This window comes from Perca fluviatilis, chromosome 2, assembly GCF_010015445.1.
Source record: "Perca fluviatilis chromosome 2, GENO_Pfluv_1.0, whole genome shotgun sequence".
Lineage (NCBI taxonomy): Eukaryota > Metazoa > Chordata > Actinopteri > Perciformes > Percidae > Perca > Perca fluviatilis.
The window spans coordinates 3,165,810-3,178,720 of NC_053113.1; the positions used below are offsets into that span (position 1 = coordinate 3,165,810).

Sequence of the window (12,911 nt, forward strand, 5' to 3'; positions counted from 1 at the left end):
ATATATATATGACCAAGAACAAGTATTAATATTATAGACTCATACTTACTCTGAGAACCCCTTCCATTTCAGCAGAAACTCTACTCTTCCCTTCACCACTCTGCGGTCCAAAACCTTCTCCACCACATACTTCCTCCTCCTCCTCCTCCTCCTTCACTGCTGCTGCAGGAGGTGCTGCAGGTTGCTCCTCCTCCTCCTCCTTCACTGCTGCTGCAGGAGGTGCTGCAGGCTGCTCCTCTTCCTCGTCCTCTTCCTCTTTCACTGTTGCTGCAGCTGCAGGAGGTGCTGCAGGCTGCTCCTCCTCGGCCTTCTTGCCCTTATTTCCTGCTCTGGTCGCCAGCTTGATGTCTGCTGAGGGCTCCTTTGGTAGACCCAAGGGGGAAACATGCAGAGATAATGATACAAAGGTTAGAAGAACTAATGGGACGTGGGAGTGAATTATATGGCCCTTTTCCATGACGTGGTACCTGCTCGACTCGCCTCGACTCTACTTGCCTTTTTTGGTTTTCCATTACAAAAAGAAAGTACCTGGTACCTGCTAACAGGTACTTTTTTTAGTACCACCTCAATCGAGGTTCCAAGCGAGCTGAGCCGATACCAAAAGGTGACGTGAAAGCGACAGAGGGGGGTGTCCTGAAAAAACCTGCTATTTTTAAATAGTTCAGCCAGCTGTGTTTTTTTTTTTGCTGCCTCCAGCTTCATTTGAAACTAAATGTGTCTTCTGGCTGTGGCAACAACAGCCCACCTTCGATGTTCTGTGTGTGTGTCACGTTAGGTCACTTGTTTTACCATTCTGCGGAGGCTCCAGACAAAGCTTTCACCGTAGCGTACGTACACACACATGGCCAGCTCGACGCACACACCAGCGCACAAGTATAAACATCAGGCAAATTACATAGGCTACGGCGAAAGCTCTGCGTGGAGTGTGAAGTATCTCTTGCATTAAAACTGAAATAACTATTAAAATGTAAGCCACAACAGTCAGTTCGTTTCGGGAAACAACAAACTTTGAGTTAGCGAGCTATACGCTGAAAATGACAAGTTTTGAAAAACGTTTTGAACATGCAACAAGGCAGGCCTGGGGTCTGTTTCACAAAAGTAGAATTTATAAATCCAGGATAACTGATAAAGCCAGGCTTGACCTAGTCTAACCTGTGCAGCCTGGCTTGGTGCATTTCACAAAGGCCGAGCCTGAAATCATTCGTATAGATGCGCGTTCACGCCTTTCCTTACCAGACCGCAAGGTCGACAACAGATTTACGGATGCTAACATGGAAAATATGCATTGTTCATACTTTATACAGAGTAAGCAGCAGCTTCCTATGGAAGTAGTTACTAATCTACTACTACATTTGAACAAATTAACAGTTGTACTCTGCCTTAAATGTAGGGCTGTGCAATTAATTGAATTTCGATTTCAATTTTGGCTCCCAACGATAACCAAAGTAGTATAATTGAGATTTTGCCATGTTCCGTTTTGCAAGAAAACTCTTATTAGGTGCCCAAGCCCGAGGCTGACAAGAATCGGCGGCAGCGAAGCTACGCCGTTCGCACAGCAGGACCCTATTGCTTTTCTAAGGTTTCTTCTTCCGCCGATAAAATAGATGCTACAGACTAAACTTACTGCGGCAAGGCTTTAAACAGGATCCGGCAGAAGGACACACATCAAAGCTACCTCTCCTTATGACCTGTCTCTCTTAGTTACATGTTATAGTTACGCTGTTATAGTCCTAGACTGCCGGGGGACTTCCTTCCTTTGACACACTGAGCTGCTCTCTCCTCTCCCTTTCTATTACTGTTACTATTACTATTACTATTTGTGTGCAGCCCATCCCAGAAATGCTTGTTACTAATCCTAGCTTCTGGGGAGTTTACTCCCCGGAGTCCTTATGCTTTTTTTTTCCCCCAGCGTATTTCCTTGGAGAACGTTGGCACCAAGACCCTGGTTGCAGCTGTCGCCGTGGTCCTGCTGCACTCCCTGCTGAGCTCAGCGATGCCCTGCAATGTCATGCTGCGTCCTGCTGAACCCTGCAGCTTCCCGCTACATCCAGTCACTGTTCCATTATTAATGTGACTACTATCGCCACTGTTCATCACACCCCCAACGACGTCACAGACACCGCCTACCAAGAGCCTGGGTCTGTCCGAGGTTTCTTCCCAAGAGGGAGTTTTTCCTCGCCACTGTCGCACTGCTTGCTCTTGAGGGAATTACTGGAATTGTTGGAATTGTTGGGGCTTTGTAAATTATAGAGTGTGGTCTAGACCTACTCTATCTGTAAAGTGTCTCGAGATAACTTATGTTATGATTTGATACTATAAATAAAATTGAATTGAATTGAATTGAATCCCATTTTGTCCTCCCTACACTGGCTACCTATCAAATTTCGCATTGAATTTAAAATATTGGTTGTAACTTTTACAGCTTTAAATGGTCAGGCCCGAGAATACATTGCTGACTTGTTACGCTCATACTCCCTAGGCTGTGCCCTTCAATCAGCTTTTAATGGTCCCAAAGACTCGCTACAAAACCCGGGGAGATCTGTCCTTCGAGGCTAAAGCCCCCAGACTCTGGAACGCCTTGCCTTTGCTCCTCCGTGTGGCTCATTCTGTTGATTCTTTTAAAAGGCAACTCAAGACACTGTTATTTAAACAAGCTTTTAGTTGACTGGGTTTAATTTAATTTATCTCTGACTTTTTAAATGTTTTAACTTTATTCAATGTATTTTAATGTGGTTGTACCTTGTAAAGCACTTTGTGATTTTTATCTGTGAAAAGCGCTCTATAAAAAAACTTTACTTACTTACTAAACCGTACATGGGTGGTGGGGGGGTGACGTTTGCAGTACTGGTCCAGATCACTGCAAGGACCTTGGACAAAAACAATTCAGCAACTTACACCACTAGGTGGCGTTATAGCAAAGAAAACGGGTTTGGCTTTATAACTCCCACACCCTACAACTGACATTCAAAAACCATACATCTACGCGTTCACTGGATCCAGCTGAATCACGCGATATATGCCACGCCCATTTCCACCTAGACTTTTATGCGTGAAAAATCGCGATTTATCGTAAACCTGCTTTTTCTTACTCCTCCTAGACCATGCACATGCACGTAATGGCGAAAAAGACAATATCAAAAGAATTTTTGTCGGATGAAAATTGCATAAATTACACACAAACAAATTTGTGTAGCTAGCTACCAAGACACAAACGTCGCCATATTTCGGCCAAAATATATGTTATCATCGCGAATCTTTAAAATGTTGTTTGTCATGACCCTCTAAGGCTTATAGATATGTATTACGTCTCGTCTCCTCTCGTCTTGTTGGTGTGTTCTGTGGCCCTTTGTGGACCAACACGGGGAGACTGATCATTTCGACTGGCTTTTCTGTCAACGGTCGGCCGTCTGGTGAGTGTGTAATAGGCTTAAGGTACCGTCTGTGTGTTGGATTTTTCCTAAGGTTAGCTATCAAATAAGCCCACTGATGCCGACATTATTGTTGGTATTTTGGCACAATGTTTTGTAATGACAGTAGTAGTGGTCATAGTGAGATGCACATTGTGTTATTTGTGTGGAACTGTTCATTAGCTGTGTAACGTTATGTGTGATATCTGTAAAGCTGAACCGACTCACAGTAGTAAAACAGATTGTATTCTGATCCAAAGACTGTTTCTGTGAGATAGCGGACACTAACAGACTATACCCTTGACACTATCCATTATATCCAAATGTTAATGAGTAATCGTGTTAAATAATCGTGATTTCAATATTGACCAAAATAATCGTGATTATTATTTTTTTCATAATCAAGCAGCCCTACTTAAAAGTAAGCAGAAGATAATGTTATTAAGGAAATTTACCATGAAGGTCAATTTTCTACAACGCTGGAATATGATGCATGATTCTCTTTCACTCCGTTTCTTCCTTTCTATCATGGGTTAAAATATAACAATATAAAATATATTAATCTTCTTCTTCTTACTTATTTTTTTATTATTCTTCTCCGCCTAAAACTCAGACTACAGACTAAACTGTACATGGTGGGGGGGTGGTATTTTCAGGACTGGTCCAAAACTCTGCAAAGACCTCAGGCGCAACAATTGACCCACTTCCACCACTAGGTGGCACTATAGCAGAAAAAACGTGTTTGGGCATATAACTCACACACCGTACATTCAAAAACCATACATCTACGCGTTCCCTGGATCCACCTGAATCACGTGATATAGGCCACGCCCATTTCCGCCTAGACTTTTATGCGTGAAAAATTGCGATTTATCAAAAACCTACTTTTTCGATCTCCTCCTAGACCGTGCGACCAATTGGGCTTGACAAGAAGTTAATAAAAATATTTTTTATAGGATAAAAATTGCGCATAATTAACAAATTAATTTGTGTAGCTAACTTTGAAAACACAAACTTTGCCATATCTTGGCCAAAATAAATGCCATCAATGCCTAACTTTAAATTGCCATGACCCTCTGGAGGTCCCCCACGCATTTTACAAAAAATGGTCACTAAGGGTGCGCTACAACTCCAAAAAGTTTATATCTCATAAACTGCTAATCCGATTTTTACAAAATTTGATGGATACCATCTAGGGTCACTCCTGAGGCCAACCCTAGAGTGTGGTATTGAGGAGTCAAAGTGGGCGTGGCCTATGGGACCCAAGTCTAAATTTACTACTTACACTGATGTGAACAATTATAAATTTACAGTGTAGATAGACAATGGGTCATGGACGCACCTACCAACAATTACACACGTGGACCACTAGGTGGCGCTATAATGCTTTTTTTTCTTTAACTCCCACATTACACATCGCACATTAGAAATCCTTACATCCACGTCTTCCTTGAATAAAGCTGAATCACATGATCAGGGCTTAAAGTGAAAAAAAAAAACCTGAGCCTGAAACTTTTTTGGAAGTCACAACTTTGCATTGTTTAGCTTTTCATAAACTCTGGGACAAGGTTCTTATGTTTAAATAACTCAGGCATGAAAACGGGTCAGGATTGAAAAAGGTGAGAAGGATATTAACCCTCTAGGGGTGTCTGGGGGCATGCTCCCCCGGAAGAAAATTTTAAATATTCCATATTTTAAAGCATCAATCTGATGCATTTTGAGATGCATTTTTTGCCAACCAACAGTGTAATATTTCAATATGCACTCATTAAAGTTAATTTGGCTGGCAAAACAGTTAAAGTCCTTCCGACATTACACAATTATAAAAGTCAGTTTTAAAAACTAAAAAGTTTTGGATAAATTTTTACTTTTTCCAACCATATGTTAAATTAAGAGTCAATGTGGATTTACATATTGCATGAAATCAACATAAACATTTACTACTTTAGCCAGGTCCTCATCAAAAAAGCGAATTAGTACATTCATGATTTTTTCCATGTTGATATTAGCTGCTTTATTTACATTTATTAAAAATATTTAAGATTTATTTATTTGATTAGGACAATGCACATTAATCAACATTTCTGTAAATGCGCCAGTGTTAGCCAGTCGGCTAATTTTCAACTGTAGTCCTAGTTGCATGCATGTCTTTATGGTGGGAAGAAACCGGAGCACCCGGAGGAAACCCACGCAATGGCATTGTTTATCTTTTCATATAGCTAGACGTCTAAACTCTGGGACAAGGCCGTTATGTTTAAATACCTGCGATGCTGATTCCAGACAGACAGCTTTGTCAAGGCAGTTTGGGCTTCAGATAGCTACAGTGTGAACGTGCACACACGTATTGTTTGTATCACAGTCGGTCAGTAAAGGGGCAGTCGCAGTCTTAACGGTCGTTGCCGGTAACACACTCGTATGAGAGAGTGCACGGACCGAAGCTTTGCGATTAGCATCTAATGACTAGCAAGCACTTTCTTACCGCTGCTCCATCCAGTATCTTCCTTCAACATGCACTGCAGAAGCACCCGGCTCCCTCAGTTTGAGGAACCAAGTGCTAAACGGCTTCCCGTCTCCACCAGTTTCCTCTTGTCCTCTATTCATGCCCAGCGCCATTTGTTTTTTAACTACTTTCTCAACTAAAGCTGTACCTACATGCTCCAAGTTTGATAAACTTTGCATCCATTTTTTTAGCCAGGTTACCACGGAGACCACACCGCACTCTCGCGTTTCGGCAAAGACCCGCCCTACTTTGCATCTGATTGGCTAGAACTTGTTTCATTGGTAGGTGGAAGTTCGATGATTGGTTAAACCCAGCGCATCAAAAAACAAATCCCATGTGGACTTTTTAATTTATTTATTTTTCTAAAATATTCACACCGCATGCAAGTTTGTTTGTGTTTTTTCCCTCACGGCCGCACGCCGGAGATCCGGCACGGTGCCGGAATACATTAAACCCTGCATGATATAGGCCACGTCCATTTCCGCTCAAGTTTTTCGCAATATCGCGCAATACCAACTTTTTTGAACTCGTCCTAGGACGTGCAGCCGATCTGCACGAAACCTGGTACGTAACATCTCCTGATGGACCCGACCAAAAGTTACTCAAGGAATTTTGCTACGTTAAAGTATGCATTTTTGACGACCAAACAAATTTTCCTAGCAAGCTACTAAACACCAAATTTATCATATCTCTGCCAAATTAAATGTCATCAGTATCTGTACTAAATTTGGGAAAGATCGGCCAATAGTGGGCGCTATAATCAACGTATAAGTGTTTTGCCATGTTAATCAATGTTAATGGAATATTTGCAATGGGAATGTATCACAGACCTTGCAGCCCACCCTTCTCAATATTTACTGATGTTTACCTCCTAACGTTACGTTTTGTTTTTTGCGTGCTCCGCTGGTGTTCTACAATAAACAAACTTCTTAACACACCTGACAAAGTTTCTACAACTTTCACAGTGGACAAATGTAACTCTTTTCTGCCACTTTTTTAATCCAAAATCAATAGCATTCATAGGCGCCGATACCGTGGAATTAAACATTGCAGTTGGTGCTGAGTGGTGCATCTGTCATAGTGTGATTGGTTATGTTGGTGTCATTGATTCTTAATTTCCCACGAAGCTGATCGCGGTTACGTGTCAGTTAAACTTCTCATCTCCAATCCTGTCTGTATTTGTGAGAAGTGGCGCTGTCCTGAGATGAAAGCCTACTTTACGGCTAAATTATAGAGTTAATAGGCGCGTGTGTTTGTGTCAGCCGAAAAGGGCTTTTGCCTGTGAGCACCTACGGAGGGAAACTAAATCTGCGCCTTTGACACCATTTACAACAACCTGACCACCTCCCCTGCTCTTTCAACCATATTGAGAGGATAGCAGTTGATGTTGATGGAGATTTGTGGGATGCACATCTAGGGCACGAAGCTCCCGTTCCACTACATCCCAAAGATGTTCTATTGGGTTGAAATCTGGTGACTGTGGGGGCCATTTTAGTGTAGTGAACTCATTGTCCTGTTCAAGAAACCAATTTGAAATGATTCAAGCTTTGGGACATGGTGCATTATCCTGCTGTAAGTAGCCACCAGAAGATGGGTACATGGTGGTCATAAAGGGATGGACATGTTCAGAAACAATGCTCAGGTAGGCTGTGGCATTTAAACGATGCCCAATTGGTACTAAGGGGCTTAAAGTGTGCCATGAAAACATCCCCCACACCATTACACCACCACCAGCAGCCTGCCCAGTGGTAACAAGGCATTACGGATCCATATTCTCATTCTGTTTAGGCCAAATTCGGATTCTACCATCTGAATGTCTCAAAAGAAATCGAGACTCATCAGACCAGACATTTTTACAGTCTTCAACTGTCCAATTTTGGTGAGCTCGTGCAAATTGTAGCCTCATTTTCCTATTTTTAGTGGAGATGAGTGGTACCCGGCTGGGTCTTCTGCTGGTGTAGCCCATCCGCCTCAAGGTTGTGCATGTTGTGACTTCACAAATGCTTTGCTGCATACCTCGGTTGTAACGAGTTATTTGAGTCAAAGTTGATCTTCTATCAGCTGGAATCAGTCGGCCCATTCTCCACTGACCTCTAGCATCAACGAGGCATTTTCACCCCCCAGGCCTGCAGCATACTGGATGTTTTTACTTTTTCAGACCATTCTTTGTAAACCCTAGAAATGGTTTTGTGCGAAAATCCCAGTAACTGAGCAGATTGTGAAATACTCTAACCAGCCCATCTGGTACCAACAACCATGCCACGCTCAAAGTTGCTTAGATCACTTTTCTTTCCAATTCTGACATTCAGTTGGGAGTTCAGGAGATTGTCTACACCTGGACCACACGCCTAAATGCATTGAAGCAGCTGCTGTGTCATTGGTTGATTAGATAAATCGCATTAACAAGAAATCTTTCAGGTGTTCCTAATAATCTTTAAGGTGAGTGTATAGTGTAGACTACTGTACCTTCATGTAACAACAGGGAGAGGACACCTCAATGGTTTTTGACCTTATACTTAGCTGGGGGGAAATAACTGATGAATATACTCTGTTACATTCATGTTTACAGTGTGCATTTTATTTATCACGTAATTCTCTTTATAGTTTCTAGATTTTAGAGTCCAATGTCTTTGGTGTCTTTCTGTTCTATGTCCATATATACGAGGGAGCAAAGCATATGATATGTAGAGAAGGAAACTCAGCCTCTGTAAATAAAAAAAACGTGAGAAAAAGCATGGCAGATAGCAATAGCAGATAGCAATAGCGGACAGACTGAATGATATATCTAAAAATATACATTTATGAACTACTGCTCTTAATTGAAACCATTCAATGAGTCACTTGTCATTTGCAAAAACGAACAATTGTACACTTTGCAAGCGAGCAGTGGAAGTTAATGTGACTTAGGAAATTTATATTTTAACCCATGAGAGAGAGAGAGAGAAACAGAGTGAAAGATATTTATGCATCATATTCTAGTGTTATGGAAAATGGATCTTTATGGTAAATTTCCTGAGTAACATTATCTTCTGCTCACTTTTAAGGTAAAGAGTACAACTGTTAATTTGTGCAAGTTATTAGTAGCCTAATCATTGAATGGTATGATTATGAGGGTTTCAGTTCAGAGCAGTGGTCAGTAAATGTATATTTTTAGGCTGCTTACATATTCAGTCGGTCCGTGATCGTTTGCCTTGCTTTCTCTCGCCGTTTCATCACAGCGGCCATGTTTCTTCTTTACGAATAATGTGTTTCACATTATCATACTTCCACAAGAAGCTGCTACTCACTCTGTATAAAGTATGAACAATGTGTATTCTCAATTTTAGCATCAGTTATCGACCTTGCGGTCTGGTAAGGAAAGCCGTGAACACTCATCTTTTTATTATTTATTTATTTCAGGACAATGCACATTTAATGAACATGTACAGCAGTACACGTAAAAGTGCCAGATTGTAGCCCAAAGGCTAATTTCCATCTGTAGTCCCATTTGGCATAGAGGTCGACCGATTCATCGGTTTTGCCGATTAATCGGCACCGATAGTTGATTGGTGGAACTATCGTTATCGGCAAAAATCCATGCAGATAGTTTTTTCTGGTTGCGTCCCTTGCTGGAGCGGCTGAGAAGCGCATGCTTTCATTCATTACAAAGTACACGAGAGCTGAGAAGAGTCTGCTGGCATCATGCATTACAATAGCGGCCTCTAGAGGCGAAATAAAAACTATTACTGATGCCTCGTGTTGTTTATTTTCGACACGTGTTACTGCGCACTGCATAGAGAGCACATGCTGTGCGGAGAAGGCTGACATCAGATGCGCGTTTAAAGCATCGACAGCAAAAAGGTTTGTTATATCATTAAAAAGTCATTCATTTGTTGAATAGATGCTGCATTAGTAGAGAAAGAACAGCACAACAGTTTTTTTGTTTGCTTTCGAGGCTGAGATGACGCTAAACATTAGCAGTAGGCTAACTAACCTCAAGCAGTTAAAACACTGACAAAGATGAACGCAAGTCCGACCCAAATCGTCCATGATCCGTCTAGTGGCTGCCGCTGGAGAATTGACATATGTAGAATCGACAGCGCATTCATTTTAAAATCCTCAGCGGAGGAGCATCAACAACTGCCCGAAAGCACAGTACTAGCATCGAGATAGAGAGAGACTGGAGAGAGAGAGCGTTATATGGTGGAGAGACATAGAGAGAGACTGAAGTGAGGGAGCGTTATATGGTGGAGAGACATAGAGAGAGACAGAAGAGAGGGAGCGTTATATGGTGGAGAGAGAGAGACTGAAGTGAGGGAGCGTTATATGGTGGAGAGACATAGAGAGAGACAGAAGAGAGGGAGCGTTATATGGTGGAGAGAGAGAGACTGAAGAGAGGGAGTGCCGGCGCTAGAACAAAGCCGTGAATCAGAGATATAAAACCTGTTTTCGCAGATTCATCTCTAGAAATGCAACTGTAATCACAACCCAATGGAGCGGTTTCAGACTCACATTCTGACTAGAATCTGAGTAGGACCACATCAGGCTAGTTCTAAACCGTTCTACAGAGAAGAATGGCGTCACTGTTGATAGGTTGGATATTTCAGCCTACATGTTTCAAATGTATTTTATATCTAGTATGTAGTGTACTACACAAGAAGGTTAGTCTGGGGACAACCTTCACCCACAAGAATGTGTAAATCTATTATGAGTTTGGGTACAACTTTCACACAGAGGAATCAGAGCCAAGAATGTGGGAATCTATTAGAAGCACGTGCCATAAAAGGTGTAGTTTAAGAGTAAACTGTTGCACTGAAATAGATAGCTTGAAGCGTGTGAGGACAAAAAGTATAAAGGAGGAGTTATTCTGATGTTTGTAGAGACACTATGGGTACATGCTCTCAGGAGGGTGTACACATGGTTATCTTCCTTTCTAAGAGAAACCTTGGCATGTACATTTGGTGCATGTCAACTGTTCTCTCTTTCATGAAAGTATGTTTGTTTGTTGTGTGAATAAAGCTGCATTAGTCTGAACTCATTGTACTCAGCATTTGTTCAGTCTCCATCTCTTTCCAGACATTTCCCAGATATCAACTGTTTTAAGATTTGGCATACATTTGGGCCTTTTTTGAAGAAATGTAAATAGTTTGTCCTTTATATGAATTATAATGCTCATTATGTTTATTTTTGCACTGGATGACTCCAAATATGTAGGAGAACTGTTTTAGACAACACACATGCTTGTGTAGCATTGCTGTGGGTGTAATATCAATAAATATGACATTATTATTTTGATTATTGGCAAAAGCGACTTTTTTTGAAAAAATGTATGTATTTTGTCAACTGTTTTATCCAGTATCAATTCTAAATACTATCGGTCGATTAATCGGTTATCGGCAAATACGGCCCAACCTAACTATCGGTATCGGTAAAATCCACTATCGGTCGACCTCTAATTTGGCAGATATAAATTACAATAACAGGACATAAGATAAACACTATTAACATTTGCTATATAAAACAGGATAAAACAGGACGAAAGAAAAGAAAAACAAAACAAATTATTAGTAAATGTTAAAACAGAGACACAACATACATATGCTTCACTAAGCTAATACTGTACAGCATACAAGTAGGGGTGACCCATACTTGGTTAGTTCCAAGACAAAATATATACAGTAATAACATTTGTTATATGAAGCAAGGAAAAACTAAATGAGAGAAAAGCAAACAAGACAATGTATTAGTAAGTGTTAAGACGAAGACGCAATTCATTATCACTACTGAGCCAATACGGTACAGCATGCAGTCAGAGGTGATTGCTCGTTTGGATAGCTCTGAGCTACACCTTTACCTGGCTCTTAAAAAGGTGGCCAGAGTGGGACATTCCCTTATAGTTGGGGGTAGCGTGTTCCACAATGCACTACCTTTAATAGATTGCATTATGGCTGAAAGAAGTTTTTCTAAAAGGAACCTCACAGTCCCGGTTTACAACAGCTCTAGTAATCCGAGTCTGTCTGTATTTAATAAATTCTTGCAATGGGGGTGGTGCCAAGCCATGTAGTACTTTATAAACTAAGCATATTGAGAAAAAATTACAAAAAGTATCAAAAGTCAGTAAGTTGTATTTCTCTAAGATTTTGCAATGATGATAAGAAAAAGGTTTTTTATCTAGAGTTTTGAGTGCCTTTTTGTACAAAAGTTCAACTGGTTTTAGGATAGTAGAACCCGACATAGACCAGCTGGTGATGCAGTAGTTTAGATGTGAAAATATCATTGAGTGCAAGAACATCAGAGCAGCCGTATCTGACAGAGATCCTCTAATTTGCTTAAAATTACAAAGACTGAATTTAATTCTGTTGGAAATCATTTTAACATGATTTTTGAAAGAAAGTTTGGAATCTATAAGTATTTAAACTCATTAACAACTTCCAACTCCTCTGTACCCAAAAACACCCCGGATTGAGAAGGCGTAATGGTAGAAGGTTGCTTCGACAAATATAAACAAACAGCTTTTTTTTTGCATTTAAAATAAGACATGATCTATTGAGCCACGTTTGTATATGTGTAAGTGCTGCCTCCTCAGGATTTACCTGAACAATATTCAGGTAAATCATTTATATATAATGAAAATAAAATGGGCCCCAGTATGGACCCTTGAGGGACCCCCACTGGACAACCCATGTAGACACAACTAACCCCGTCCACCACAGTGCACTGCTCTCTGTGAGACAGGTACGAAAGAAACCACTTAATAGCTTGAACCGAAAAGTCAAAACGGGACAATTTAGATAGCAGCACACTGTGATTGACGGTGTTGAAAGCTCTTTTTAAATCTAAAAACACTGCACCAACACTAGTTTTTGTCTAATTTACATTTGATCTTTTCCATAAATAAAGCCAATGCAGTCTCGGTTGAATGCTGTGGCCGAAACCCAAACTGCATGGGATGAAAAGATGTTTGGCTGTTTCTAAGAAAGAGGTGTTTAACAACCCATTTTTCAATTATTTTAGAGATTATAGGT

At 40.8% G+C, this 12,911-nt stretch overlaps 3 protein-coding genes across 3 annotated transcripts in view; all 3 read right to left on the bottom strand.

Moving 5' to 3' along the window:
* The window catches only part of LOC120571072 (zinc finger protein 271-like), a 78,448-nt gene extending 78,346 nt beyond the window's left edge, over positions 1-102 (bottom strand). The window contains exon 1 of the mRNA XM_039819780.1: positions 50-102. The gene's annotated coding sequence lies outside the window, so the exon portion shown is untranslated. The remainder of the gene's footprint in view (positions 1-49) is intronic.
* The window catches only part of LOC120570817 (NACHT, LRR and PYD domains-containing protein 3-like), a 172,096-nt gene that overhangs the window by 109,081 nt on the left and 50,104 nt on the right, over positions 1-12,911 (bottom strand).
* Positions 1-12,911, bottom strand: part of LOC120571282 — a 175,363-nt gene that overhangs the window by 102,380 nt on the left and 60,072 nt on the right. The gene's annotated exons all lie outside the window — the stretch shown is intronic.